Below are 25,895 nucleotides of genomic sequence, written 5' to 3' on the forward strand. Positions count from 1 at the left end.
GATTCCACCATCAAATATGACTCATAGTTGTGGCTAATCTGCCTATTTGTTGGAGAGCCCATTTTCTTGGTATTTCCATTTTATCATTATTGAATGAAAAGCACTATTTGACTCTCTATTCCCATGTTTGATGTTGGATATTTACACTCTTACATAAAGAAAAGTTTTTCTTAAGTGGAACACAACTTTTCTTCTACAGGGCCTCTGTCCCTCTTCCTTCTACCTTTCCAATGACCATCCAGCAGCCCCTGGAGGTTCTGGGCTTTGAAGGCACTTGGACCCACCCTGGGGTTGAAGGTCCTTTAATTTAAAATAAAGAGTAATTTTGGAGGAGATTTTATAGTGACTTCAGATTATTTTTTTCTCTTAGAATTTATGAGGGATATCACATTGAAAAATGTATCTTTTTCTCTTACCCAATTCTTCTCATATTTTTATTATAAGTACATTTTTGGTAGTTCATTAGCTCACCTGGTGTTACTTTGATGGGAAACTTGTCCTTTTAAGCAGTTTATTTGGTATCTATAATATTTATGTGGGGTTTTCTATTGCCTATCCTCAGTCTACTTGTCAAAGCTTTTCTGTCAACACTTTACCCCCCTGATTTAGAGGGCTTGTGGCCTCCTTTGAGTTCCTACTGCTTTTCTGCAGTTAAAACTGTCTGAAATAAAGTTACTGCTTTGTATCTCATAAATGGATGACCCCCATTTATAATTTTAGATTCATCTACAGTCAGGACTGTTTTTATTGGAGAAACAGAAAGAAAATTGTTTCACAACTTCCCTTTCCCTAAGCAAGAATGAGATAAATTCAGATTACATAGATAACTAATGGGATGAATCAGTGTTATCAAGTGTTAGGAAATGTCATTAACATAGGTATATTGTGTAGAAAATACTCTGAATTATAAAATTTTTTTAAAGCAATAAACTTAATTTTCTTTTAGGTTTGTGTAAAATTTGGATAGAATTTAAAAGAGTTTTCTTGTAGATTATTAAAGGAACTTGTAATTAATAGAAAATAATGAAGATTTAAACTCAATATTTCATAATTTTCATTATTTCTTTTATATAAAAAGTATTTTTGGACTATTTAGGAATATATCTGAAATTTATTTGAAATATTAAACTCTTTGCAAAATATATATGCTTTCTAAATTTAGATAGCCTTTACAAAGCTCTTCTCCATAGGTAGTGCCAGATATGTTTGTCAAACTTATTCTAGGGTAAATTAATTCCAGGAGATGTTTATTGTATTTCTCCCATTCTGATAGCTTCTCTCTTGGAAGTAGTATCACTCATTTAAGAGGAGAACATGCTCTAAATTTCAGAAACATGAAGTTGAATGAATTTACTTCTATTGGATACTCAATTTAGTAATTTGGGTCTAATCTACAAGAACTTTTCCCTATTACTTTTAGAGCTTCTTTTACTGCCTTATTTCTCAAGCTATAGATCAGTGGTTCAACATGGGAATCACAATTCCGTAAAATATGGAGGCAACTTTCATGTTCTCTTGAGAATTTTTAGAATGGGGCTGTAAATACATGTAAGAGAAGTTTCCATAGAAAATGGTGACTGCTGTCAGGTGGGAGACACATGTGGAGAAGGTCTTTTTCTTCTCTGCAGTAGAAGGCATCTTTAAAATGGCAGTTAAGATGTATGTATAAGAGAACATGACAAAATGGCAGAATGAATGTCAAATTAAATCCCACAAAGACAAGTAGCATGATGTTGGTGCCAATGTCTGAGCATGAAATGGCAAGAATTGGGGGAGCATCACAAAAAAAGTGATTAATGTTGTGGGACTTGCAAAAGGACAGTGAATATGTAAAACCTGTGTGTGCAGAGTTTACTGAGCTAATGACATATGAACCTGCTATTAGTAGGATGCATACTGTATGGGACATGACTGTAGGTTAGTGGTTTACAGATGGCTACATAAAGGTCCACTGCCATAGCAGCCAGGAGGTAACAGTCATTCATTGCAAATGTTGCATAAACCCATAATTGCATCATACATCCCATGAATGACATTGATTTATTTTCTGATATGAGGTTTTGCAACATCTTGGGAGTGACTGCAGAGTTATAACAGATATCAACAAATGCCAATGTTGTAGGAAAAGTACATGGGTGTTTGAAGTCTGGAATCTGCTTTCATGAATAGGATCATTCCAATATTACCCACCATGGGGATCACATAGATCAGTAGAAATACAATGATGAGGACATGCCAAAACCTGTGTTGGGCATCAAATCCCAGAAGAAAGAATTCAGTAAATTCAGTGCCATTTCCATGTGTCATGGCTGCCAATGTCTATGATTGTCCAAGAAAAGAAGGGAGATCTTTGTAATGTTCCAAAATTAAAGTACTCTTAAGTTTCACTTCAACTTTTACTTGAATTTTTATGGCAAACATTAATAATTGGGTGATTGCTTTCCTGAGTTTTTCTATTGTCTTCATTTAAATCACAGAGACAGCAGTTACATTTCAGCCATGTATTCATTTTCAAAAATAGGAATATTTTCACAGAATAAGACTGCTAATTTTTTTTTTAAGAAACATGTGAACACACACTCCCTATTATGGTAAACTTACATACATACTTATGTCAATTAATATGCAAATATGATTATGTACCATTTATTTAACTTATAATTTTTCTCAGCTATTTGCTACCTGAATCCTCATCCAACACTTGACATTAGTAGCCTTAGTGAGAAAGGAATTTTCCATGGGATATATTTATGTGTGACATGAGTTTCAAGGCCCTCCCCAGTCAATTAGAACCAATTCCTGAAAGATTTTCATTCTCTTTCGTCTTCATCTGTTGGTTGATTATTGCACTAGGGACCCTTTGGAAGCCTTATTTTTAGATTTGCTAGATGATTTTTGGGACACACAGTTAAATTTGAATTTCAGATATACCACAAATAATTTTTTAGTGTGTTTCCTAAATATTGCCTGGGACACTCTTAGTCAGAATCACTCACTGTTTCTTGAAATTCAAACTTAACCAGGTGTTTTGCCTTTATACTTGCTAAGTAGTAAACCTACACATGTTGCTGTGGCTCTCTCCTACAGGCTGTGTTCCAAAACGACCACGGACTAGAATGTTACTGTAGAGACCCCTTCCATCATTTAAACAAAATATTTTTTAATTAGAGAATTTGTAGGTTTACAGAAAAATCATAATTAAAAAAACAGTGCTCCCATATAGCCCCCTAATTTTGACACATTGCTTTAGTGTGGTACCTATGTTACAGGTGATGAAAGAATATTAAACATTACTGGTAACTAAAGTCTGTAGTTTACATTAGGTGTATTGTTCCCTATGTAGCGCCTACTATCACCACCTTGTACTAGAGTTGTACTTTTTTGGAATACATGAAATAATACTCATATTTGCCCTATTAACCACAGGCATTGTACACAATGAGGGTCACTTATTATACAGTCCTATGTTTTCTCTTAAAATTTTCCTTCTAGTAACTTCCATGGCCAAAGCTTCCCCTTTTAACCACATTAACAAATGCAATTGAGCACTGTTAATTACACTCACAATAATGTGCTGCCATCATCACTATCTATTCCCAAACATTTACAATCATTTTAAAAAGAGTTTCTGTACAAATCACATTAGTTCCCTTTTCTTTAACCTCATTCAATCCCCCAACAGCCTATATTCTAGTTTCTAATACTATGAGTTTTGCTTAATATAATTGGCTCATAACAGTGAGAACATACAACATTTGTTCTTTTGTGTCATGATTATTTCACTCAACTTAATGTCTGCAAGTTTCATCCATGATGTCACGTGTCAGTACTTCATTCCTTCTTACAGCTGAATAATATTCCTTTGTGTGTATATACCACACTTTGTGCATCCAATCATTGGTTGATGGACACCTGAGTCTCAGTATTCAAATTTCAGTACATCTGCTGCACAAGTGGGCACTCTCCACTGATTATATGTGATTAGGTAAAACTATTGTGATGTCATTGAGATTTGGGGTTTCTTTGTTACAGTAGCTAGTGTTATTTTAACAAACTCATAATAAATATGTTTTCAAATATTCATCAATTACATTGAGCCTCCTGTGACATGTAACTTGTAATACTGCTAAGGTAAGACTAAGCCCTGTAAGTTGTGAGTCTGTCTTGTTTCTAAGAATGCACCATTTAATAAAAAATGAAACAAAAACAAAACCAAAAAAAAGAACAAAAATAGGAGAATTGATATATATATTAATTTTATTCTCCCACTCTTCATTGTGGAGTATTGTAACATATGTGAATATGCACAGATATAAGATTAAACATTTAATGATTGTCTCTAAACCCAAGCACTACAACTGGCAAAAATGGCATCATCAAGTGGTAAGTGTATCTGGGAGTTGTGTTTGCAAGATTTACAGCTAAATGAGTATTGTCCTGGTCAAAGGGCTTTGGATGAAGAATATTTAATGGCAGCAGTAATTCTTTTACCAAATATTTTTTGAGAATTCTTATTTGATTGATGTTTTCAAAACCTAGACTCTCTTCTTGAATATAAATCAGTAGTGCAATTGTTTAATCCTTGAGAGGTATTCAAAGCACATGAGAATAAAAATGGGCTGAATTGCTTGAGAAATTCCTTCAACCTTCTACTCCATACAGAGTAATGTAACTGATAGTGAGGAAACTTGGACTGCAGAACTCCTGGAAATGTAACATAAAATGTAGCAAAATTGGTGGTAGAGTAGCGCTGAGTTCAAAACCAGGTAGGGAACATGCTTACCAACTGCAGATTGAAAGGCACCTGCACACCAGTTCCTCCCAAGCTGTGAGGCTTGGGCTGCCAGAAGGACTTTGTCCATCACAGAAATTTAGACCTTGATTTAATGAACTAAGTGGGGATATGGAATGATCCTCAGATACATAGAATGTATGGACCCAAACAGAATGATCATACTTGATGGCTGCAATCTCAGTGAAGAATATTTTAGAAAGTAATTTCTGCTAGATAACAATAAAATGGCAGTAAGGATATAAAAAATTTAAACACCTTAGGGATCCACTTATCAGGGCTACATTCATTTAGATTTGAGTACAGGTGATGTTGATAATGAAAATGCCCCCAGAATGCAACAAACTCAACAAAATAAAACAGTTTTATTTAAATGAAGCCATATCAAACTTGCAGGATGTTAGAGAAACAAGGATTTCAATCATTTTCAGGATTAAAAAGTGTCAATTTGGTCCAAAGACAATTAAGGAATATGCAGATTGGAAAGTCTGTTATCATGGTGAGTAAGCTGCATTCAGAGTCTTCAAGATATTATAGTCAGTTTTTAGGTTGATCTTCTTTGATAAAAGTCTGAGTTAATAGTGTCCAAAGAGAGATGCAAAACAAATACTGAATGGCTTAATTTAAGGAAATATCTCAAAAGATTTGAGGATCTAGAAATCTTTCTTAACGTGTGGGAGTTTTAATTTTGCTCTTGATATATGTTTGTGATTGTACAAGTGGGAGACCCTAACTGTCAGAGAAGAAAACTCAAAGTTGAAGAAGTAACTGAACAAAAGCATGAGGATGTTGCCCCACAAGCTAAGGGGGAGAGCAAAATATACCCCAAATTTTAAAATAGTAGGTTGGGAATGCTCTAATTATCAGAGGTTTCTACATTAAACCATTGATGACTTTTACTGTACTCCTTTCTGAGAGATTCTTAATTAAAGCAAATCATTGAGTCTAGACTTGTCTCTCTTTGCTACAGATCTTAGCTGGTTATTAATACCAATTATTTCACTAAAAACTTTACTGGGCATTGATAATATTTGAGCCATTGCATTAGGGGCTGAATGTCTGAAGTATTCCTAACTCACCCCATCTGCAATTTGGTACTCCATTTCCCCTTCTGATTTTCTGAAGGTGAAATGCCACAGAAAACCAAAAATAAAGTTCCTGGTGAATTTCTCCAAATTCTGTTCCAGTATATTTCTTCATACAAGACAGAAATGTGTGTCTGCATCAAAAAAAACTGCAGTAGGAGTTACTTCTTTAGAGCCATATTCATTTAGAATAAACTTTTCCATACCTTCTTCAGGAACACGGATCCAAGTTGATTTTTTTGTATCTGCTACAAACAGGACACTTATTTTGAGAATTGTAGTATTAGGACTAACTCCCAAGAGAATTTAGACTCTTCTGGCTGATTTGAGTGCATAGAGTGAGATTCCTAGTTGGGACCATTTTTGTTTTGTTTGTTTTAATTTCCATTTTCTCTCCTTTGGGATTTTGTCTTGTTTGCATCCATGAGCTTAGGGACCATCATGGTTGAGGATTCTGAAAACATAGTTTGGAAACCTGGATCTTCAGCTCCCTCTAAATTTCAGCTTTATCATCTGTATCATATGCCCAATGATACCAGATGTGTTTGCATAAGTGATGTTATAAAAGCAAAGAAGTAAAGTGCATGCATGTACATTTTTTATTTGAGGGCCTTGCATATGAAAAGGAATATCATTGTAAGGATTCCTCAAATCTTTTTCTACATGGGCTGTTGTCATTGGCACATACTTCAGATTTTGCCAAATCCTAAGATGTGGAAGACTTCAACTGAAGCTGTGTTCCCATTATTAGTAGAGAAAGATATTCATGTTTTTTCTATCTTTGCTCTATCCATACCTCACCTTGTTAACCCACTGGTAGTCATTAGCAGCAGGAAGTTCACTACCATTACCTTGTAGTTCTAGACCATCTATTCAGAGAGTTCTTTAAGTAACCTGGTTGAAATCAACTGCCAAGTGACTCCATAGGATTGAGTGTCTAGTATCCCATGGTGTAGATGCCCTGTAAGGAATCTGGCAGAACACTAAAAACTCTTCTTAAATTCATGGTTTATCTTCTCTACAAGTATAATCAGTGACCTCTCAGTGGTTATCATAAAGTATGAAATTGTTGTCTTTCTTGTACTACTTTCCATGAAAATGAAACTCTTAATGAGACCCTATGACAAAGGAGTTTAAATCATGAACTTTCTGCATCATTCTGTCTGTGTTAAAATCCTGTTCCACTGCTTATTAAATGAGTGAAAATGGGCCAGTTATTGAACCTCTGTGAGATCAGACATTAGGTTTCATGAGTTGAATGATTGAAACAATCATTCATTATTTAATTAAAGTTTATTGAGTTGCTGACTATTTTTGGATTTTCCCTGGATATCTACCAGGCAAAGGTTTTATCATTATGGGCCATTGGTGTATTGGTGAGAGATTTGGCTTTTGTTCCAAGTGTGAAAGGAGGCCATATTGGGTGAGTGTAGGAGGTGGCAGGATCTGTGTTAGGTCACTGCTCCTGCTGTTTGGGGTATAGATTATAAAAGATAAATTGAATTTGGGAGACCCATTCACAAGCCTAATCCCTAAATCCAAGTGGGAATTAATGGCAGCTTGAATTATGATTGCATATGGAAAAGGGAGATAATTATATTTGATTGTATAATTTTCAGAGGGCAGAATTTACAGGAATTGCTTCTGTACTGAATTAGAGAAGAGCAAGAGAACATTGAAGTTTGACTCATAGATTCATGCTGATATGTTCTATGTATGATGGAGCCATTTTACTGTGATGGACAAGATAGAATGGGAGAAGCCTAAAACAGAGTTCAGATAAAGTGGAAAAGAACATTAACAAAAAAGAAAAAAACACCCCTCTATATTTGAAGATTAAAAAGAAGAGAAATTGCTTTGTAAGGGATTTTCTCAAAGCTGCAAATTGCTAAAAGCTGAAAATATGATTCTTCAGGGTTTCAAGGAGACACATACTGGATTACTTTGGTTTTTTAAGACCTTTTGTAGCTGTGTCAAGGAGTAAACACTTCTGTGGATCACCCTCAGCAGAATGGGGTATACAGAAAACCTGGCAGTCTGCTGGAAAGACAAACATTTCACAAGCAATGCAAGCTCCCAGTCTCTGGTCCCTGAGCTGATTAAACAACCAGGTGATGGTGTGCAAGGGAAGCTGATATTGGTCAGACCTGGGCAGTCCCTTGGAGACTTGGGAACCAATGTGCCTCATAGTTAGTCCTGCAACTTTGAGGGAGCAGGTGGTAATCTCCAAGCACTTTCTTTCTGACAGCCTGTAGTGTGTTACTGAGTCACCATAAGTATGTATATATGTCATCTTCATCTGAAATATTTATTAGGTCACTGCTATTCTTCCAGCAACAAGGAATGTGAGGCTTACCTGAACACCTGGCTCCAAATCATTTTGATCACTCCTTTACTGTCAACTGATATTAAACTTTGGCTTCAATTCTTAGACCCTTTTTTGGTGGGGCATTTCTTAAATAACATTTTCATGAATGCTTAAGTAGTTCCCTGAAGAAGGAAAGGTGAGATACATAGTGGTATAATTTTCTTAGTATTCATATCTCCTGGTTTCTAATCACCAAGAGATTTTGGACAAATTATCTGTTTCTTTGCCTCCTACAGAGTCTAGAGGCTGCCCACCTTCCTTGGCTCATGGCTCCTTTCCTGCTCCTTCAAAGCCAGCCCAGCTGCACTGCTCTGACCATTCTCTGTAATCACATGACCCTCCACCTCTGATCTCAGCTGGGAAAACTTCTGTATAAGAACACTCTGAATAGGCAGGACCTACCTGGATAATCCAGGACAATCTCCCTACCTCAAGGTCCTTAACTTTATCACATATGCAAAGTTACTTTTTTCATTTTAGATATCATTTTCCCAGATTCAGGCTATGAGGATTTGGACATCATTGGGGAGCCATTATTGTGCCTAATGCAGAAATACACATACAAGTGGAGTGGTTGGTGGCTGTATGAAAATATTCCACATTACAAAATACTTTAATTTATTTACTAAATTGGTGGTATTGCTTTATACTATACTAATACAAATACTTTGAATATTGTCCAAATTCTTATCTTTTTCCAATCAAAAAGTATGAATTGTTATTTTACTATCATTTGAATTTTCATTTCTCTTATGATAGTAATGTTAAAAATTCTTCAAATATTTTTAGCCCTATGACTTACCTTTTTTGTAATGTCTGCTCTGTTTCTCTTTATGTTCTTGATTGTGTGTGTTTTTGAGTTATTAATACAAATCCTATATTAGTCATCAGTGTTGCAAACATATTTTAATAATAAAGTTCTTAATTTAGCATACTTGAGTTTATCTAGCTTTTTAATCCTTAGATTTGAAACTTCCTTTTATGGAAGTGTGGTACTAGAGTTTAAATATTTTTTTCAAACATTTAAATTTCTAATCCATTTGTCCATCCTGTTATAGAAAGTGTTTAGCAGCAACTGCTCTACTGCTCTAGAAGTTTCAGGAAAAGTCTTCTTTTTGGGTTTGCCAATGACTCAACATGGTGTTTTTCTAGCACACTTGCTCTCACCCTATGGGATCTGTGGAACATTAAGGCCAAACAGGAGCTGCTCTCATACAAAAGTTTGGACTTTCTTCACAGCCCTCTCTTATTTTGGTCCCCAAATTTCAAGCTGCCCAATAAATGCTTGGAGAAGAATTCTCAAATTTGTCATATGCTACTTTTAAAACCCAGTAATGCCTAACAAGAATTGTGTGTCTTTCATAGTATAGGAGTTCCCAGACCTAATATGTAATTTCCTATCTTGTATCTAATATTGAAACCATCCTTAGGGAGTTTCTCTTTGAGTAGTTTCATGTCTGATAAGGTAGAGCCAGTGGCTTCAAAAACTTAGAGTCTCCTGGGAAACTTTAAAAAGATTCCTCACTTTAGATGTTCAGATTCCAAATCCCTAGGGACTACAATCAGAGGTCTGTTCTTTTAAATATTCCACACGTGATATTGTTGCAGTCAGTACAGTTTGATATTTGGGTAAAATGGACACTATCCAGGTGATTGCTTCTATTTTGTATTGTTTTCTAAATATCTACTGAGGTTAAAACTCAGTAATAGTTGCAAAGGGGCTACAAAGTTGATGCCTTGTGTCTTAACTGGCTGTCTACTTCAAGCCTCTTTAAACCCAGTGACCATTAACCCTGAGACCTTTGGAGTTCTGCTGCATATCTCTTTACTGTTATATCCTGAAACCTTCTGGGTCATTCAGTGCAGAAAGTTGCCAGATATTTGACATGGTGTGTGTATGTGTCAATGCTTAATTCAAGGAAAGCTATACATACAAAGTATTTCAAGCATAAAAAGATTTAATAAAGAGGATTTTAAAGTTAAAAATATTTGCAGTTGATGGACAAATAGTCATCAGGAATATATCAAGAATGGTGGAATCCAGAGGTCAGGTATCTGCCTCTCATTTTCTGTAGCCAATGAGTAGACCTTGGAATCCCCAGTCTGGAGATGGAGCCACATCTAACCACTCATGTCTCTACTGCTTTTCTGGGCAGAAAGGAGCAAGCATTTGTCTCACTTCTATTTTTCCAGGTCTCCCATGAGTAAATCTGATTTCTATCCATAATGATAGGTGCAAGGATATACAGCAAATACAGTTCTGAACTTTTAGAATTGCCAATTTTTAGGAAGGGTAGAATTGTTGTTGAAAGGTCCTTTTCACAGTATCTGTCACAAAAAACAGAGAATGATTTAAGGGCTACTATATTTTAGGAAGATTCTGTATTGATGATTGTGCTTTAGGCTTCTGCTTCATAGATATATTCTTAATCATCATCCTACTTTGCCCTCCAGCTACCTCTCCAGGTGGTTGTCTCAGGCTTCTGTCTGTTATTGAGGTCTATAAATGATTCCTACATCATAATTCTTTCCTTGGGAAATAGAGATTGTCTTTGGAACAAAAACTAGGTGTTCTTTTAGTCTCTTATTAGCCATAACATCTATTTCAATTACAGGTCTCCAAGGACATACATGGGGCTGTCAGTTAATATTTGAATCTATACTAAATAAATGAATGAATGAAGAAATAATTCAATCACAATGGATCTATATTTTCTTTCCTTCCTCTGGACCCAAAAAGCCTAAAGATGTAACTGATGATTCATGAAATAATGTCTAGTTATTTAACTTTGGAGAGTCCTATTTCACAGTGGTAGAAAGTAGCACTCTTTCTTTAATATATGCTAACAATCAATAATGAATTTCAAGCCAGAACCTACCTCAATTGAATCCACCTTCAAATAAGCCTCATAGATGTGGCTACTTTTGTCTATTTGTTGGAGACCCTACTTCCTTGGAATTTCTTTTAAACATTATTGAATGAAAAGTACTATGTGACTGTCTACTCCCATGTTTGACATTGGATATTTACATTCTTATATGAAGAAAAGTTATTCTTAAATGGAACACAACTTTTCTCCTACAGAGCCTCAGTCTATCTTTATTCTACTTTTCTGATGACCACCCAGCAGTATATGGGGGTTCTGGACTTGGAAGATATTTGAACCTATGTTGGGCTTGAAGGCCTTTACTTTTAAAGGGCGTTTTTGGAGGAAATTCTACATTGTTTTCCGATTGTTTTTTTCTCTTCCCTTAGAATTTATGAGGGATATCTTACTGAAAAACATTTCTTTTTCTCTTGCTGAATTCTCCTCATATTGTTATTATCAGTACATTTTTTGTTAGTTCATTAGCCCCCCTGGTGTTACTTTGAAGGGAAACTTGTTCTTTCAATCAGTCAGTGCAGCATCTATAATATTTAGGTGTGTTTTCTATTGTCTGCCTTCAAGCTACTTGTCAAAGCTTTTTCTTCCAGATTCAGAGGACTCATGGCCTCTATTTCTTCAGTTTAAACTGTCTGAATTAAGGTGATGGGTATGTATCCTGTAAACAGATGACCATCACTCAGTACTTTAGATCCATCTACATTTTGGACTCTCTATTGGAGAAAGAATATGAAAATTGTTTCACTACTTCCTTTTCCCTAAGCAAGAAAGAGATAGATTCAGATTGAAGGTGGTAAGTAATGAGAGAAATCAATGTTTTCAAGTGTTAGGAAATGCTGTTAACATGTGCATACTGTGTAGAAAAGAGAGTCATAAGACATTGTTTAAAGTAAGAAATTCATTTTACATTTAGGTTACTGTAAAATTATGTGAATTTAGAAGATCTTCATTGCAGTTAATTAAAGGAAGTTGTAATTAATGGAAAGTAATGAAATATAAATACTCATTATTTCATATTGTTAACTATCTATTATATACAAATAAGAGTATTTGTATTCTTTAAGAACATATTTGAAATTTATTCAATGTATTAAATAATTCACAAACTTCTACATGCTCTCTAAATTTAGACAAATTTGATAAAGTGCTTCTCCACAGGTAGTGTCAGATATGTTTCTCATCCTTGTTCTAGGGTAAATTAGTTCCAAGACATGTTCACTCTATTTCCACATTCTGATATCTTTATTTTGCAAGAAGTATCACTGATCTAAGAAAAGAACATATTGTGAATTTCCAAAACATTAAATCTTATGAATTCATATCTATTGGATGTTTTGAGTTGCTGAATTTTAATAATTTGGGTTCAGTCTAGGAGGACTTCTTCTCTAGTCCTAGTAGCGCTTATTTTGTTTCCTTATTTCTCAAGCTATAGAGCAGGGGATTCAACATGGGAATTACAATTCCATAAAATATGGAGGCAACTTTTATGTTGTTCTGGGAATTACTAGAATTCGGCTGTAAGTGCAAGAAAAAAGGGTTCCATAGAAAATGGTGACTGTTGTCAGGTGGGAGGCACATGTGGAGAAAGCTTTTTCCTCCCTGCAGTAGAAGGCATCTTTAAGATGGTAGCCAGAATGCATATATAAGGGAAGATGACAGCCAACATAGTGAATGTCAAGTTAAATCCCAGCAAGACAACAAGTAGCATGATGTTAATGGCAATGTTGGAGCATAAAAGGGCAAGAATTGGGGGACCATCACAAAAAAAAATGATTAATAATGTGGGATTTGCAAAAGTACAGTAAAATAATAAGCTTGTGTGTACAGAGTCATTTATTGAGCTGATTACATATGAACCAGCTACCAGTAGGATGCATACTGTATGGGACATGACTGTGGAATAGCAAAGTGGTTTACAGATGGCTACATAATGGTCCACTGCCATAGCAGCCAGGAGGTAACAGTCATTTGTACTAAATGTCCCATAAACCCATAACTGCATTAAACATCCCACAAATGAAATTGTTTTATTTTCTGATATAATATTATGCAACATCTTGGGAGTGATAGCAGAGGTATAACAGATATCAACAAATGCCAAATGTTGTAGGAAAAAGTACATGGGTGTTTGAAGTCTGGAATCTGCTTTGATGAGGAGGATCACTCCAATAGTACCCATCAAGGAGGTCATGTAGATCAGTAGAAATCCAATGAAGAGGACATGCTGAAAGCTGTGTTGGGCACCAAATTCCAGAAGAAAGAATTCAGTCACATCAGTGCCATTTCTGTGTGTCATGGCTTGCTAATGTCTAGGATTGTCCAAAAAGGATGGGAGATTTTTGTAATGTATCAAAATTAAAATATGCTTAAGTTTCCATTCACTTTTTTGACTTGGATTTCTATGGCAAACATTCATAGTTGGGTTTATTGCTCTTCATTTTTTTTTTTTGTATTGTATTACTTTTAACTCCCTGCATAAGCAGCTATAGTTTATCCATGGATTGATTTTCAAAATTAACAATAGTTTCAGAGAATAAGACTGATTTCTAATATGTGTAGTTCTAAGATACACAGATGAACACATTCTCCCTATCATGTTAAACAATATCCATACTTGCATCAATTAATATAAAACATGGTTTTTTAGCATTTAAACAATTTATCATTTTTCAGCTATTTACTGCTTTAATCCTGTTTCAAGCTGTTTACATTAGTAGGATTAGAGAGGAATTTTCCCTGAGATAGCCTTAAGTGTCATATGTTTTTCATGGCTCTACCCAGCCAACAAGAACCAATTCCCAAAAGATTTTCAATTTCCTTTCTCCTTCATCATTTCAGTGAATATCATACAAGAGATCCTTTGGATACCTTATTTTAGAGTTGCTAGTTGATTTATAGGACACCAGTGAAATTTGAATTTCAGATTTACTATAAATAACTTTTTAATGTAAGTGTTGCCTAAATATTGCATGGTATACTTTTAGTCATAATTACTTACCGTTTCTTGAAATTCAAATGTAACTTGGCATCTTGCATTTATACTTGGTAAGTGGCAACCAGACATGTATTGCTGTGGTGACCACAGAGTTGTGTTGCCGGAAACGCCTTCCTCCATTGGTGTTTTTATTTTTTTATTTTTTTTTGATAGTCCCAGGTATTTATTTCTAGCTATTCCAGTACATTAAAACCTAAAAAGGGTCATCTATATACTGCATAAGAGTGCCCACCCATTACTTCTCAACTCCATTTGGAATCTCTCAGGTACTGAGACTTTATTTTGTTTCATTTTGCTTCCCCTTTTGGTCAAGATGTTCTCAATCCGATCATATTGGGTTGAGGTTCATCCTCTGGAGTCATATTCTGCCAGCAGCCCTATCCTGCATTTTTTTTAATATACTTTTTTTTTTAACTTAGGGAAGTTGTAGGTTTACAAAAAAGTCATTCAAAAAAATACACTGCTCCCAAAAAGCACCCAAATGTTGACCCTTTGCATTATTGTGGTACCTATGTTAAAGTCATGACAGATATCAAAAAATTTTTAAGTAGTACTTTAAATTAGGTTTATTTTTTCCTGTAAAGCACTCTAATATTAACAAGTTGTACTAGTGTTGTACATTTATTATAATTCATGAAAAACACTCAAATTTGTTTTATTAATCATAGACATTGTCTACAACAAATTTCAGTTTTTATACAGTCTTGTTTTAGCTTAAAATTTTCCTTCTAGTAATGTCCATGACCAAACTTCTGCTTTTAACCACACTCACAAACACAATTCAGTTAATTATGCTGACAATAATGTGCTTCCATCATCCCTCTGCATTTCCCAACATTTAAATTCATTGTATGCAGAGTATATAATGCCAGAAGTAATGCCTTTACCAAATAGTGTTTGAGGATTCTTATTTGGTCATTGTTTTGAAAATCTAAGCTCTCTTCTTTAATATAAATCAGTAGTGCAGTTGTTTAATCCTTGAGAACTATTCAAAGCTAAGAAGAATAAGAATGGCAGAATTACTTTTGAAAATTCCTTCAATGTACTGCACAGGCTGTGTAATTTAAAAGATTGTCAGACATACTGGAATAAAAGCACCTGGAAATGTAAGATAAAATATAGCACAGATGTTTGTAAAGTTGTACCGAATTCACAACCTGGTAGGGAAAATGCTTATCAACTGCAGACTGAAAAGGAAGCTGCAAACTAGTGTGGAGGTCCTGCCATGAGGCTTGGGCTGCCAGAAGGACTTTATTCATCATGTAAATCTGTACCATGGTTTAAAGAGCTAAGTGGGAATGTGGAATGATCCTTGGATACACAGAGTGTATGGACCCAAATATAGTGTAGAGACTTTAGAGTTATTATCTCAGTGAAGAATATTTTAGAAGAAATTTCTGATGGATTACAATACATTGAAAGTAATTATATAACCAATATGCATACCCCAAGGATCCACTTTGAAGGGTTACATTCATTTAGATATGAGTGCAGGTGACTTTGATAAGGAAATGGCCCCAAAATGCCAGAAGCTCAACAACAAAGAATTATGTAAAGGAAGCCACTTCTCCATTACAGGATGTTAGAGAAAAAAGTTGTTTTTTTTTTTTTTTTTTTTTTTCTTAAACCTTTTTCAGTATTAAAAAGTGTCAGTTTGGCTCAAGGAAAATTAAGCAATGTGCACAAACTGGAAAGTCTGTTATCATGGTGCATAAGTTGCTTTCAGAGTCTTCAAGATATTTTAGTCAGTTTTTAGGTTGATATTCTGTGATAAAACTCAGAGTTAATAGCGTCAAAGGAGAGATGCAGAGCAAATAATGTTTGGTTTAATTTAAGGAAAGATCTCAAATGGTATAAGGATCTGGGGCTTTTCTTCAAGTGTGGGGCTTTTCTTCAAGTGTGGGGCTTTTACTTTTGCTCTAGATATATACATTTGTGATTTTAGAAGGTGGAGACACTAACTGCCAGGGAAGGAATCTCCAAGTTGAAGAAATATCCTGAAGAAAAGTATGGTGGTGTTGCCTCACAAACTAAAAGGGAGAGGTAAAATGGACTCTCAATTTTATACAATTAGGGTGGGAATGCTCTAATTATCAGAGGTTTCTTCATTAAACTACAGATGGCTTTTTCTGTGCCCCTTTTGGAGATATTCTTAACTAAAGCAAACATTTAGTCTACACTTGATCTCTCTTTACTACAAACTGTTGGCTGATTATTAAGACCAATTATTTCACTTAAAACTTTACTGGGCATGGACAATATTTGAGCCATTGCGGTCGCAGTTGATTTATCTGGGGGGGGGGGGCCGGTTGCTGAACCCTCGGCTCTCGGCGTTGCTCAGAGGGTACCGGCGGCGGGGGCTCTTTCCCGGAGGCGAGGGTGAGGCGGGGGACTGGGCCCGGTCCCCGGCGGAGGCGTGCAAGGTGTGGAGGGCGGCGAGAAGGAACAGGCAGGACACGGTTCTTTGAGGGTGAAGAAGCCAAGAGAGTTTATTAGGGGTGAGCACAGGTTATATAGGCTGGCATAGAGGGCGGGGGTTGATACAAGCCAATGCTGAGGGGATAAAGGCTAGGATTGGTTCTGAGAGGGTGCGGAGGTTAGGATTGGTTCTAAGAGAGCACGGAGGTTGTTTGAAAAGCGGCGGGAGTTGCTCTGGCAACGGTGTCTGGCAACAATGTATGCGCACTGGTGGTGGCGGGAGTTGCTCTGGCAACGGGGGGTGTGCGGGCAAGATAAGGGAGTGGGGAAAAGGCGGTTCCCTCCGGCAAGCCTCCCCTAACGGTGGTATTTTGGGTGAGGAAATGGGGCCTGCCTCCGGCCTCACTTTCCCAGGCCTGGGGGGCTGTGAAGGGCGCTGTTCACCCGTACCCACTACCCTCCCCAGGGGTGGCTGATCCTCTGGCCCAGGCCCGCCAAGTTGAAGCACGTAATCAGTGTCCCGCATTTCCCCCTTTTTTTCTAATTAAAGGAAGAAGCTTACCGGAGAGGTTTGCTAAAGGATGAGGGAAGGGGAAGGTTAGGGAGGGGAAAAAGGGTTGACGGTGACTCAGCAAGGCTGGAGCTCAGCGTTGGTGTGGCGCCCGGGCGCTCGACAAGGGCCTTGCTGCCAGCGGGATGGGCAAAGGTGGGAGATTTAACTGGAGCTCGAGGTTGGTACGAGGTTTAGGTGATTGAGAAGGGCCTCGCGGTCGGCGGGTTGACCGGTGGCGGTGAGGTTGCGGAGGGTTGGTTGTCATCTTGGAGTAGGGAGCGTAAGAGGTGGTGAGTTGCTGGTACTGGATTTGCACGAACGAGGAAAAAATAGCATCTGTTTGTTTCCTTACAAGTTGGACAATTTTGCGGATAATGCAGGGTCCTAAAGTGAGAGCTAGAATGATTATTAGTAGGGGGCCGAGGAGAGGGAGGAGGTAAGGGAGGAGGGGGGTAAAGATGTGGGACCAATAACTGGTGGCTTTACGGTCTCTTCTACGTTGTTTCAGTTTCTCTCGGACCTTTTTTAGGCTGTCCTCGGCGAGACCTGTGGAATTGGCATATACACAGCACTCTTCTCCTAGGGCGGCGCAGAGGCCTCCTTCTTTGAGGAGGAGAAGGTCGAGACCTCGGCGGTTTTGGAGCACTACCTCAGAGAGGGAATTGACAGAATTTTTAAGATGGGAAATAGCGTTCTGTAGGTGACGAATGTCCTCATCAACAGCCGCCCGGAGGTGAGTTAGGGCGGAACCTTGACTGGCTAACGCAGCGATTCCGGTGCCAGCGCCTGTGAGACCTAGGAGGGAGGCAATCGTGAGGGCGGTGATGGGCTCTCGCTTTTGCAGAGGGGCAGGAGCTGCAGTTTTTTCAGGCGGAGGAAGAAGTTTTCTTCGCTGTGGTATAGGACCCTAGGGATAAGGACAATTAGGAGGCAAGTTTTATTAGTTGTATTGAGGGTTTGCACGTTAAGGCAGGGGGTAAGTCCTGTAGAGGAGCAGAGCCATTGGGAGGAGTTGTGGGGAATAAGAAATTTGGCAGAGCTGCTGGGAGATGAGTAGTTGGCACAAGCTGTGAGGTTGGAAGTGTTACTTGAGCGAGGGCGGATGCACTTTCCTGTAAAGGAGACTGAATGAAAGGTTAGGGGGACGGCAGAGGTATTCCAATTGCATTCCAAGGGGCTGTCCTCTGTGTTTTCTGAAAAAGAGAGGTTGGAGGCAACTGGCTCATACAGGGGGAAGGAGGTGGAGAGGCAAAGCCAACAAGAGGAGGTAAGATTGGGGTTGGAGGAATTCACTGAGGTGAAGGCTGCTTGGATAAGGCCGAGGAGGGGAGAGGAGTAGCGAGAGGAGTAGCGAGAGGGGGGTAGAGGAGGTCGGGGTGGTGGGGTTGGCGATGCATTGTTTGCAGCTGAGGTGCGGCTGGTTGGAGCTGAGGTGCAGCTGGAGGGCTGTGGAAAAAGGGGGTTCACTCGGACTGGGGTCCAGGCCCAGGTGTACTGTTGTCATCTGGTGCACCAGGTTGCGGAGATGACGGCGTTCTCGTCTCGTTAGACGCGTGGTTGCTGGTGGCGGGCCGGATTGCCCTTCCTGGGATCCAGATTGGTTGTGCTGCATCATCTGGGAAAACACAAGCAAACCCGCGCCCCTGGGCGAGGAGTGGGGAGGGACCCTTCCAGGCATTATTCTCTGGGTCCTTCCAGTAAACCATCGGGGCCTGGGTGGGCCTATACGAGGGCCCCCAATGTTTATGTAGGGGCGAAAGCCCTTCTTAACTGAAGAAAGGCCGCAAAGGAGGCACTGCGATAGGCAGGCCCATTGTCCGTTTTTAGGTCCCAGGGGACTCCCATGAAGAGAATTCCTTGTTTTAGGGCCTTGATACAGTGTTTGGCCGTTTCCCCGGCAAGGGGGACTGCATAACACATGGCCGAGAAGGTGTCAATTATTACATGCACATATTTGAGGCGCCCAAAGGACGGAACGTGAGTTACATCCATTTGCCATCTAGAATTGGGTTTTAGGCCTCGTGGGTTGACTCCCTGAGGTTGCAGGGGGCCAAGCGGCGCAAAGGGCGCACAAGTTGCACAATTGCGGACAAGATGTTTACAGGTATCTAGGGGGAGGCCACATAAATGATGTAACGACGTAGCCGAAAAGTGAAACCTGGAATGCAATAACTTGGCCTGGTTAACAGCATCCCCCGGAGGGGCTGCCGTGTGGGTTAGCATAGCTTGGGTATTCTGAGCTGAGACCACTTGGTCTACTATACTATTGCCATTAGCCAGGGGCCCCGGAAGGCCTGAGTGACTACGAATGTGGCTAATGAACCAAGGATCCTGTCGATGCTCCAGGATGCTTCTGAGGTTAGAAAGTGCTTTATCAATGGCCGAGTCTCCCGGGAAAAAGGTGGAAAATGCGAGGACTCGGCAGACCTGATACGTATAGAGGCTGTCTGTGAAAAGGTTTACTGGGTGGTTGCAGTGGGTGTTTAGCGCGTATGACACTGCCAGAATTTCCCCCACTTGGACTGAATGAAGGTTGACATAACTGAATAGGTGGGGTTCCGGGTGGTCCTGGGAATAAGAGAGGAAGGCGAAACGGGTTTTGGAGGCGTCAGTGAAGACGGTAGTGGCACCCGGGATGGGTGCAGAGGAGGGGAAAGGAAGGAAGGGGCTGCGGAAGGGAAGCTTGGCGAGCCCCTGTAACAGTCGATGGCTAGGATAGTGGCAGCTGAATTCCCTCTGAAATCCTTCTAAGAGGATTTGCATGTCCGGGTTATCACGCATAAGCAGGCGAGTTTGGCCTGCGTCCAGGGGCCAAACAATTTTTTCCGGCGGCTCTCCGAATACATGAACAGCCAGGGTGACTAGATCTGAAGCTAGGCTGATTCAGAGCCACACTGCGGGGCAAATTTTCCTAAGCCAGCTTTTAGCAGGGTGCACTCAAAGTAGAGGGCCTGGCACGGGAGTGGGGGTAGGGGCAGCGCTGTCCTAAGGGTTGCCTTGAGGTGTAGAAGGCAGCCAGGGGTTGTTAGTCAGCAGGGTGGGAGGAGTAGCGGCAACTGCCGGTAGCGGCTCCGAGGGGGAGCTTGTCGAAGGGGGAGGCGGAAGTGGGAGGCCCCAAGCGTCGCAAGATGGCGGCGCGGTGGGCGTGGCTAAGACACAAGATGGCGGACTAGCTCCGCCCTGTGAAAGGGCGGGGCCGAAGGCATAAGATGGCGGACTAGCTCCGCCCTGTGAAAGGGCGGGGCCGAAGGCATAAGGTAGCGGACTAGCTCCGCCCTGTGAAAGGGCGGGGCTTAAGGCATAAGATGGCGGACTAGCTCCGCCCTGTGAAAGGGCGGGGCCTAAGGTATAAGATGGCGGACTAGCTCCGCCCTGTGAAAGGGCGGGGCCTAAGGCATAAGATGGCGGACTAGCTCCGCCCTGTGAAAGGGCGGGGCCTAAGGCATAAGATGGCGGACTAGCTCCGCCCTGTGAAAGGGCGGGGTAAAGCGCATGCGGTTTCTGGCCCGGCTTAGGGCTGACGTCATCACTAGAGCACTTCCTCCCCTCAGTAGAAGAAGGAGGAAGTTCGCCATTTTGGAGCAGTTTGGGGGGGCGGTTGCAAAGAGGCACACGGCGCCAAACAAAGAAACAAAGACACCAAGGACTACAGCAAAGTAATGGAGGGGAAGAGGGAGAGTGTCAGGAGGAATGGGGGACATAGGAAGAGAAGACGAAAGGTAGTCGGGGGCAATAGCCGGGGTAATACGGGAAAGGAGGAGCGGCCCGGGCGCGGAGCGGCGAGGGAGAGGCGGCTCCAGACGTGGAGCGGCGAGGGAGAGGCGGCTCCGCGGGGCGGCGAGGGAGAGGCGGCCCTTACCTTGCAGGCGAGGAGAAGGGGAGTTGGAGAGGCGTCTGGGCGAGCGGGTGGTTTACTGGACCGCTGCGTGGAGAGGACCTGCCCCACGTTGGGCGCCAGTTGCGGTCGCAGTTGATTTATCTGGGGGAGGGGGCGGCCGGTTGCTGAACCCTCGGCTCTCGGCGTTGCTCGGAGGGTACCGGCGGCGGGGGCTCTTTCCCGGAGGCGAGGGCGAGGCGGGGGACTGGGCCCGGTCCCCGGCGGAGGCGTGCAAGGTGTGGAGGGCGGCGAGAAGGAACAGGCAGGACACGGTTCTTTGAGGGTGAAGAAGCCAAGAGAGTTTATTAGGGGTGAGCACAGGTTATATAGGCTGGCATAGAGGGCGGGGGTTGATACAAGCCAATGCTGAGGGGATAAAGGCTAGGATTGGTTCTGAGAGGGTGCGGAGGTTAGGATTGGTTCTAAGAGAGCACGGAGGTTGTTTGAAAAGGGGCGGGAGTTGCTCTGGCAATGGTGTCTGGCAACAATGTATGCGCACTGGTGGTGGCGGGAGTTGCTCTGGCAACGGGGGGTGTGCGGGCAAGATAAGGGGGTGGGGAAAAGGCGGTTCCCTCCGGCAAGCCTCCCCTAACGGTGGTATTTTGGGTGAGGAAATGGGGCCTGCCTCCGGCCTCACTTTCCCAGGCCTGGGGGGCTGTGAAGGGCGCTGTTCACCCGTACCCACTACCCTCCCCAGGGGTGGCTGATCCCCTGGCCCAGGCCCGCCAAGTCGAAGCACGTAATCAGTGTCCCGCAAGCCATTGCTTTGGATGTTGAATGTCTGAAGTGTTCCTAACTTACCCCATCTGCAGTTTGCTACTCCGTTTCCATTTCTGATCTTCTGAAGGTGAAATGATGCAGAAAACCAAAGTTAGACTTCCTAGTGAATTTCTCCAACTTGTGTCCTTGCATTTTCCTCAGACACTACAGAAATGTGTGTCTACTTAAAAAAAAACTGCAATAGGTGTTACTGCATTTAGAATATATCATTCTACACCTGCTGCAGGAAGGTGGATCCCAAGATTATTTTTTTTCTTGCATCTGCTACAAATAGGTTTATTTTGAGAGTTGTAGAATTAGGACTTATTACCAAGAGAATTTGTAGTCTTTTGGCTGGTTTTATTGCATAGAAGTGAAATTCTCTTTTGAGACTTTTTGATTTGTTTTGTTTTAATTTCAAGTTTCTCTCCTTTGGGATTTTGTCTTGTTTGCATCCATGATTTTAGGGACTATCAATTATTTGGGACTCCAAAAACATGGTGTGGTCCCTGGTCTATTGCTCCCTCTAAATTTCAGTTTCATCATCTGTAGAATAGGTCCAATGACACCAGACATGCCTGACTTAAGGATGTTATAAAACAAGGAAGGAATGTTCATGCATGTACATTTTGAACACAAAGGGATTTGCAAATGATAACGATTATGATTGTTGGGATTCTCCAAATCTTTTGCTCCATGAGCTGTTGTCATTGGCACATACTTAAATACTGCAAAAACTGACATGGCCAAGGCTGCAACTGAATCTATGTCACCATCATCAGTGAAGAAAGACATTCTTGTTTTTTCTAACTTGGTTCTATCTATGCCTCACTTTGTTAACCCCCTGGTAATCATTAGCAGATGGAGGTTCACAGACATTATTTTATATTTCTAGATAATCTTATCAGAGAGCTCTTTAACTATCCTTAAAATCCTTGAAATCAAATTCCAAGTGACTCATGAGATTGAATCCCTTCCATCCTATGGTGTAGATGCCCTGCAAGGAGTCTGGCTGAACATTAAAAGCTCTTAAAATTCATTTTTTATTTTCTCTACAAGTATATTTTGTGATTTCCCAGTGGTTATCATATAGTATGAACTGGCTGTCTTCCATCTACTTCTTTCCAAGGGAATGAACCTGCTGGTGAGACTCTACAGCAAAAGGGTATAAATCATGAACTTTCAGTGTCATTCTAATGTTTCAAATCCAGCACCACTGCTTATTAAATGAGTGAACATGGGCCAGTTATTAATCTCTTTCAGAATTCAGACATTAGGTCTCATGAATTTCATGACTGAAACAATCATTTATTTATATAATTAATGTTTATTAAAGTGCTCATTATTTTTGAATTTTTCCATGAATATCTACCAAGTAGCACGTGCTGTTCTAGTTCCACTTTGACCAAAAGCTGATTATTTTACTAGGAAAACAGGCTGAACCTAATGATGGTAATCAGAATTGCTTACAAGTTATCATCCCATCAAGCATCCCACCATACTTTGATCACTGACTGTTCACGTTTAATCTTGTCCCAAGTCCTAAGCATGCCTAAAGCAAAATTAAAATTCTCAGTTTGAAAACCACTGAGAACTTTGGTTTTTCTTCCCCAAGGATATTGGCCATACTTCCTTCATTTCTTCATGTGGTCTTTATTCAAATGCCTCACTAAAGCTCAGTTAATTCTATTTCTCTTTAATATGCTCCCTACTCTCCCCATACCCACTGCCTAACTTCATAGTAAGTTTGATACCTCTGCTCAGTATTGCAACAGTGACCTCCTAAATGTCCTCCTTCTCATAAGTCTTGCCATCTTACTAAAATGCACAATAGGTGCTATGTCTTTCTGGACTATATTCCTTCAGTGACTCCCCGTGTCTTTCAGGCTAAAGTTCAAACTGCTTGGTTCAGCTCATAAGGCCCTGCAAAATTTGTGCACTGTTGTGAGCTCCAGCCTTCCTACCACCAACCTTCAAGGGCATGTCTTTTCCTAGACTGTCTTCAGAAATTCACTGCCTCTGGCTCACCTCTACTTCTCTCAATGTACCTTTCTCCTGGTTAGTTCATAATTATCCTTTTACTCTTGACTCAGGGATATATGCACATGGTCCCTTCCCACTCCTCTTGGGACTTAGATCTTCTCCCTTTCTTCCCATTGCCATGGACCTGGGCATATATCTACAGTTTTTCCCTATGTGGTAATTATATTGTGAATCAATTGTTTACTCTGGATGATGGGTTCTTGGAGTGAGGCATACTTATTGTTTTGATGAGGCATGTGCTAGTATGGTGTTTGAAAGCTGTGTGCATTCAAATCTTCATGGAACAAAAAATGAAAAAAATGTGAATCAAGGCAGCATGTTCTCTGAAAAGAAACCCTAGTCTTCTCTTTATTGTGGGTCTTGATCACTTGAGGTACTGGTTGAAATGGTTTCACACACAGTGCCTTGTTTTCTCCTCCAGAATGGAACAAGTCAGTATTGTTATTATCTGCATTTTGCAGATAAAGGAGCTCAGGCTCATATGGGTGAAATGATTTGGCTATATACACACTGACAATAAAGGATGAAGGTGAGATTGGAATAATTGAGTTTGAATTCAGATCTAGGATCTAGGTCATGAGGCTGAACCACACAAAAGAACTGATAATAACCAAAATGGAGAAATGTTCAGTCTTTTTGAGGAAAAGCAAAAATTCAGTACTGCAACAGTGCTCTAAGCTAATGTGAGAGACATTATTGAGCACCTTCTGTATGCCAGGCACTGTTCTATACACTGGGAACATATAGGAGACAGGAAAAGATGGTTATGACTCTCAGGGTTCTTTGCATTCTAGCGTGTTTTACAGAATAGCCATAGACAAGGAAATCCTTCAATAAGCAACATAATATATGAGAGGGGTAAGTGTTATGCAGAACCTAAGATACTGTGGAGTGATGATGCATGAGGAGTTGCACCATCAAGGTCAGGAAAGGTGTCTGTATGGAGATGGCATATGGTCTGAGATATGAAAGATGATGAGCATCGAGCAATGTGAAGCTCAGTGGAAAAAGCAAAATGACAGAGAAAAGATTGAATTAAATCTTTGAGGTTGGAACTGGAATGAACTTGGCTTGTTTTTGTGTTCCAAGGATGAGAAAGAAGGCTGGAGGTATTGAAGAAGAACATATTCCAGATTAGGTCAAAGGCCCAGGCAAGGTTTTTATCATTTAGAGCCTTTGGTGTCTTGGAGAGGAGTTTGGATTTTGTTCTCAGTGTGATAGAGTGTCATTGTAGGTTGAGTGTGGAAGGTGGCAGGGTCTGTGTTAGGCACTCCTCCTGCTTTTTGGAGTGTAGGTTATGAAAGCAACAACTGAATAGGGAGACCATTCACAAGCCCCATTCTCACATCCAACTGGGAGATAAGAGCAGTTTGGATTATGGTGGCATATAGAAAAAGGAAATAACTATGTTTAATTGTACAATTCAGAGAGTGCAATTTATAGGAATTGCTTCTGTACTGATGTACTGAATTAGAGAAGTGGAAGAGGGCATTGAATTTTTTTTTTTTTTTTTAAGATCCTTGGTTAAGTTCTTTCCTAGGTACTTGATATTTTTAGTTGCTATTGTGAATGGAATTTTGTTTTTTTATATCTATTTTTTAATTGGGATTGTTCACAAACAATACAATTATTAAAAGATCGAAAGTGTACAATCAATTGCCCATCATACCATCATACAGTTGTACATTCATCACAATCAATTTTTTTTTCAATATTTAGAACATTTTCATTACTCCAGAAAAGAAATAAAGACAGAGAAAGGAAACTCATATCCTCCCATACCCCTAACCAAACCCCACTCCATTGTTGATTCATAGTTGTGGCATAGTACATTTGTTAATGTTGATGAAAGGATGTTAAAATACTACTAATCATAGTATATAGTTTGCAGTCGGTATATATATTTTTTCCTATATGCCCCTCTATCATTAACTTTTAGTTATAGTGTCATACATTTGTTCTAGTTCACAAGAGGGATTTCTAATATTTGTACAGTTAATCATGGACATTCTTCACCACAAGATTCACCATTTTGTACATTCCCATACTTTAACCTCTAACTTTCATTCTAGTGACATACATGACTCTGAGCTTACCCTTTCCACCACCTTCACACACTA

The 25,895-nt window shown here is 40.0% G+C and overlaps 1 pseudogene; it reads right to left on the reverse strand.

Moving 5' to 3' along the window:
* Positions 1-1,372: 1,372 nt before the first annotated feature.
* LOC119536733 lies at positions 1,373-2,307 on the reverse strand (annotated as a pseudogene).
* Positions 2,308-25,895: the final 23,588 nt, after the last annotated feature.

This window comes from Choloepus didactylus, chromosome 6, assembly GCF_015220235.1.
Source record: "Choloepus didactylus isolate mChoDid1 chromosome 6, mChoDid1.pri, whole genome shotgun sequence".
NCBI classification, from domain to species: domain Eukaryota; kingdom Metazoa; phylum Chordata; class Mammalia; order Pilosa; family Megalonychidae; genus Choloepus; species Choloepus didactylus.